The sequence below is a fragment of the Aotus nancymaae genome, unplaced genomic scaffold (assembly GCF_030222135.1).
Source record: "Aotus nancymaae isolate 86718 unplaced genomic scaffold, 86718_ANA_hifiasm-v0.15.2.pri h1tg000046l, whole genome shotgun sequence".
Lineage (NCBI taxonomy): Eukaryota > Metazoa > Chordata > Mammalia > Primates > Aotidae > Aotus > Aotus nancymaae.
Window position 1 is genome coordinate 12,392,452 of NW_026988460.1, and position 6,000 is coordinate 12,398,451.

General features: G+C 41.5%; 1 protein-coding gene across 1 annotated transcript in view; it reads right to left on the reverse strand.

Moving 5' to 3' along the window:
• Nucleotides 1-4,854, reverse strand: part of CRBN (cereblon) — a 55,306-nt gene extending 50,452 nt beyond the window's left edge. Inside the window, exon 1 of the mRNA XM_064361949.1 lies at nucleotides 4,740-4,854. The gene's annotated coding sequence lies outside the window, so the exon portion shown is untranslated. The remainder of the gene's footprint in view (nucleotides 1-4,739) is intronic.
• Between the last annotated feature and the right edge of the window lie 1,146 nt (nucleotides 4,855-6,000).

A 6,000-nucleotide genomic window follows, 5' to 3' on the forward strand; every position in this document is an offset into this window, starting at 1 on the left:
CATGCAGCATTAGTTTTAATTCTTAAAATAAGAAGCATGTATATAAAGGCTGGGGAAATGCATCAGTTATTCGGAGAGTGGTTGAATTACTGCTGATATTCTTTTCAACAGCTTTAGTAGTTTCCATATATGTACATTCCAAAATTGACAAGTATTAATCAGAAACATACTTGATGATTGCACAGAATGGAAAAAAGTCCTGTAATTGGTAAGTAAAATTGTCCGAATATAAACTAGCCTACTCATTATGACTTCAGCTATGTAAAAATAAGTCGCTAAGTGGCAAAAAATAAAGACTATGAAAAAAATGAAGATAATTCTGTTATAATGGTGGAGTTGTGACTGGTAAGATATTTGTTTTGGAGGGTAGACAAAAGTTTTCTTGGTGTATTTTCAACATCATATTTTCAGCGAGGAAGGAAAACTGAAAAATCCTTAAATGAAATACAGCAATACAGCATCTAAACGTGGTGGTGGTGGTGGGCGGAGGGTGAGAGGAAGCAGCAGCATTGCTCTACAGAAAAGTCATGGATCTGAGATTTGAGAAAATGATTTCAGAACATTTGCCTCCCTAATAAGTTACAAGCGGAAAATTCCCTTGTGACAGGGGCTTGTGAATCACTCCTGTCTTATTTTGCCTTCTGTCTCCCAGCCGCTCTGTGGCCTTGGTCAAATCACTTATAGCCACAGGCCTCAGTTTGCCCATTTGCAAAATAAGAATGAACCAAATAGTGTTGCATGTTTTTTCCAGTTAATAGTGTCTGCAATATTAATCATAGCATCACCTTTTATGATTAGGTTAATAACAGTTACTTATATTACGTGATGAGATAATGGAGTTAAGGTGATCATTCTGGTCAACTGAAGGATTATTCTATGCCAGAATGCCAGCACAGATTGATGAGGGAATGACTGGTATATGTGTGTGTGCGTGTGTGTGCACACATAAAAAAGAACACGCGTGCATGCAGGGAGCATGCACTAAGTAATAGATGTGTGTGTTTGATGCTGTAGCATTATCAGTCTCACTATAGTTTGTAGAATTTCAATGATCTCTGCTTACCTGCAGCAGAATTTTCTTTACACAAGCATCTGGCTTCTAAACAAGGAAGTTCTGACTTTCCACTGGTCCTCCCCAGAGGTGACAGTGGAATTGTCTGAACCCTGGGTCAATTGAGAACTCTCTAGACAAGAAAGCACAGCTGCAAGCCTGGTACAGTTCACAGATGTGGTTGGAGAAGCACTGGCTCTTTCTTCTTTTGTGCATTGCTTCAAGATTGCCAGAGCTCCCATCTGCGTATCTTTAACTCCCCATTCTCCTCCTTTTCTCCCCTCTTTTCACATTCACCATCTGCTCCCTCCTTCATTTTATCCCTTCAGAGTCTACCCAGTCATCCATAGCTACACATTTCGATAGGGATAACAACAGATGATTATTGAACAAAAATATCTAAGTAAGCAGGTTTCTCGGATTAAGCACTGGTTATTAAAACCAAAAGGAAAACATGATCACTTGCCATTGATTTTTAATTTGGTAAATTTATCCTGAAACAAGATATCATACTGAGTTCCTCACATTTCCTCTTGGTTTCATGAAATGTCAAAGGGTAAGGAGCTCTGCAAACCAGAAGGAAAAGAAATATATAGGTTCTTGGATCACTGTCTTACAGCTCAATAATTAACTTTAATAGTACAGAATAGAAGCTAGTAAGATGGGAAAAAATGTAAATGAAAAAGACTATCGCTCTTTCAATATCTGGCTTCTACACAATATTAGCAGCAAGAGACACGTATGCTGAGAGAAGACGAGAAGACATTTCTGTCTCCCTTTTGTTTTTAATTTTCTCTCTACATATATATCTGTTTCTTCCTCAAGACAGGGTCTTGCTCTGTCCTAGGCTGTAGTGCAGTGGTGCTATCTTGGCTCACTGCAACTGCCACTTCCCGGGCTCAAGTGATCTTCCCACCTCAGCCTCCAGAGTACCTGAGACCATAGGCACCAGCCACCACAGCCAGCTAGTTTTTGTATTTTTGTAAAGATGGAGTTTTGTCATGTCACCCAGGCTGATCTAGAACTCCTCAGCTTAAGCAATCTGCCCACCTTCACCTCTCAAAGTGCTGGGATTAAGGGATTAAGGCATGAACCACCACACCGAGTCTCATATCTAACACATGTTTTTTAATGTGTTAAAGAATGCTACTACTCTGGTCTAAGCAGTTGATGATCTCTTGCCTGGAGTATCATAATAACGTCAATACCGGTTTCTCGGCTTCTACCCTTAGCTCTACAGCGCTTTCTTAACAAAGCAGTCTGAGTGATCCTGTTAAGCCACAAGTCAGATCATGTGAATCCCCTGCTCAGCACCCTTCCTTGGCTTCCCATCTCCCTTGCAATGGTCCTTATAATGCACACTGGGTCCCGTGTCCTGCCCTGATGTCACTTCGCTGTTGCTCTATGGGCTTTCCCTCCCCTCCATCAATACGGACCTTCTTCTTCCACAACCACATGGACCCATGACCATCTCAGGGCCTTTGTAATTCCTTTTCCTTTGCCTGGAATGCTCTCTTCCTGCATGGATGCATGACTTTCTCCCTTACATCTTTTGGGTCAAATGCCTCTTCCTTTGAGAGTCCTTCCTACATGACCTAGTGTCAGATTGTGACCCTCCTCCCAGACTTCCCACCATTCTCTACCCTTCTTCTCTGCTTCATTTGCCTTCAAAGCATTTCTCAGCTTCTAAAATACTATGAGTCCTGGATGACAGAGTGAGATCCTGTCACCAAAATAATAATAGAATAAAAAAATACTGTGAGGCTTACTTTTAAAAATGGTCTCATTTCTCACCCCTCAAAGATATAAGGTCTGGATGGGGGATCTCTGCTCCCAAGAACAGGTTCTGGCAATTAAAAGCTGCTCAAAAAAATGTTCATTAAATGAAAGATGAATTGCACAGTTATGGCAGACACTGCTGATTTCCTACCTACTCAACAGCAATTCCTCTTTCCTGCCTTGCCAAGAACTCTGATTTTGTTTGGGGCAATAGTGTGCTCTGTTATGGTGTCGTGTTTGCTATAAGCCTGAAATAATGAGCCCACTCTCTTCCCCAATCTCCCCTATGGCTGATGGTATCACCTGACCCGGTCCTGGCTGATGACACCTAGAGAAAGTCAGCTTGGTAGCCTCTGAGAATGATAAAGGGGGAAGATGACTTTTAGAAGAGATTTTCCTCTGTAATTAAAGGCAAAGATGTCATTCCTGTCCACTTCCTGCTGGGATGAAGATTAAGACCCGTATTGGTTTGATGGATAAAGCCAGCCAACCTAGACCAAAGAGCCAAATTTTTTTTTTTTTTTTTGAGACAGAGTCTCACTCTGTCACCAGGTGCCAGGCTGGAGTGCAGTGGCATGATCTCAGCTCACTGCAACCTCTGCCTCCCGGGTTCAAGCAATTCTCCTGCCTCAGCCTCCCAAGTAGCTGGGACTACAGGCACGCACCACCACGCCCAGTTAATTTTTTTGTATTTTAAGTAGAGACAGGGTTTCACCATGTTGGCCAGGATGGTCTCGATCTCTTGACCTCGTGATCCGCCTGCCTCAGCCTCCCAAAGTGCTGGGATTACAGGCTTGAGCCACCGCGCCCGGCCAAGAGCCAAATTTTTTTAAAGGAAATTGTGGATTTTAGAAAAAGCAAAGCTAGACTGACTTGTAGGCATATTCGGTTAGCATTTTTTGAATAGATGAATTCATTAATTTTGGAACTGCATAAATCTTCCCATTCTTTCTCCCTTGGGGCAAAAGCATGGGTGAGACACAAGCAGCTCCATGGGCACGTTCCTCTCACAGTGCTACAGTTTCCTCTGCCACTCTGTGAGACAGAGGTCACAAACAGGTGGCCTCCCAAGCTAGAGGCTTTCTTGCCCTGTGTGGTATTTTGAGTTTTTGAATTATATGACTGCCAGCCAGCATTTGGCAATTGAAGAGTGTAGATACCAATATTGATTTCCAGCTTCTCTTTAAAAATGGGAAGATTTGGCAACCATAGGTCAGATTCATGTATGGGAACAATTATCTGCAACTAAATAACAATGCCTGGTTTAGATGGGGCAGCCCCTGTCGGTCACAGTACTCAACCAGCCAGTATGTGTGTGTTACCTGCCTAGGTCTGGCCTGCATTTGTGTATGCAACCACTTATATGAGTATGTAGCAATAGATAGGGCAACCCCTAGATTGCGATTTGCCCAGGACAGCCCTGGTATGTGTTTGTTCTATCAGCGTAACTACCAGAGCAGCCCCACCCCTTGCGTCATTCCACTCTTCAAAGTATGCCAGTTTGGACAATAAATTATCCTACGTATAAAGCAGCAGGGGTGCTCGCAGCACTGTGACTGGGCTATGTGGACATCATTGTCTGCCTGGAGAGTCACATTCATATTCAGCCTCCTTTGACAATGAAGGGTCATAATTATCAATCTTTAAATCCTTTGTAGCTCTCTGATTCAGTCACAGAGAATCATGTTCATGAATTTTCTTTGAACTATGCTAGTTGTGCTGTCACTAACTTAAAATAAAGTCTTTAGAATTAAACCAGGGTAATTCTCAAGTTCCCAGTCTTCTGAGGCTACAATTTCCTAAACTTGTCCCAGTGGAAAAATCTTTGAAAGTTTTTTGGCAACCTATAAATCAGGAAAATAGTAAAATTTTCAGGAATGCTTTTTTTTTTTTTAAGTCTCCTTCTTACCATCAAGTTCAGGGGCTGGAAGCCATGGCTGTGGAATGTGTACAGCAGCATTTTATCCCGTAAATCCCAGAATTACAAGAGAATGAAAGATAGATCTTGTCAGCTTTATGCAGACCTAGAGTGAAGAAAAACAGGGAAGACTGCTCTGTTAGCAGGCATGAAACCAGACGTCGTAAGAGTATTTCATAGCCCCTTCAAAATGTTGACAACTTATTAATGACTCAGTTTCCTATTTCAATAATATGGTGAATAATTTAGGATTTGAAAAAAATTCCTTTATATGCAACTTTCCCTGCTACAGTAATATTTTCAAGTACACCAGAGCCTATACAAGACCGAGGCATGTTGGATTACTTGCAAAAAACATTATGTGATGATACTTAATGTTGCAATTTACTGAGACTTCCTGCCAGTACATCCATCTCTGACTTGACAGGTAAAGTAGGGAAGATTTTTGCAAGATAGTAAAATGTTGGGCAATTTATGGTTTTTACACTTGTGTGCAAAACTGTGTTCATGACTCACCCAACAGCTTGTCCTGACACTATGTGCTGTTTCCCCTGGAAGCAAAGCATACAGGATATTGCAGAGGGATGAACACAAAGCAGGGGAAGAGGAGACCTCGGTTCTATTCATTGCCTTGTTTCTACCTGTAACTTTAGTTGGGTTATTTCAATGTTTTCCTCCCTGGACTTGTATTCTTGGTCTTGCAAATAAGGGTTTACAAAGGCCAGGATATGTGAAGTTTTGCTACTATAACAAAATTTCAGCAGCTTAACCAACGGAGGTGTATTTTTTGCTCAAATCAAGTATTCTATGGACTTGGTGACTCTCCAGGGCACCGTATTCTTGCCTGTTGACAGATCACCAGGCAAGGCTGCTTTGGTCTTGTGGAACCCCCACATCAGTATGTGCTTCTACAGTTGCAGAGTGACATGGCTGAAAGAAAAAGCTTGGAGAATTGAACACTGTCTCTCAAATGCTTCTGCCTGGAAGTTACACATATCACCTTCACTCATATTTTACAGGCTAAGGTGAATCCCAGGCTCAGTCTAACTTCAAGGGAGCAGAGAAGTCTACTACTCTGTGTAGAAGAAATGGAATTTGGATACATTAGTAATCTCTGCCACAGGGTAGTACTAACTTAGTGATTTTCATATCTGTGTACATATGTTGATATATGCATATATGCATACAAATGTATACATGCATACACATATATATTCACATATATAAGCTTCAAAATTCTTTACTCAGAGGA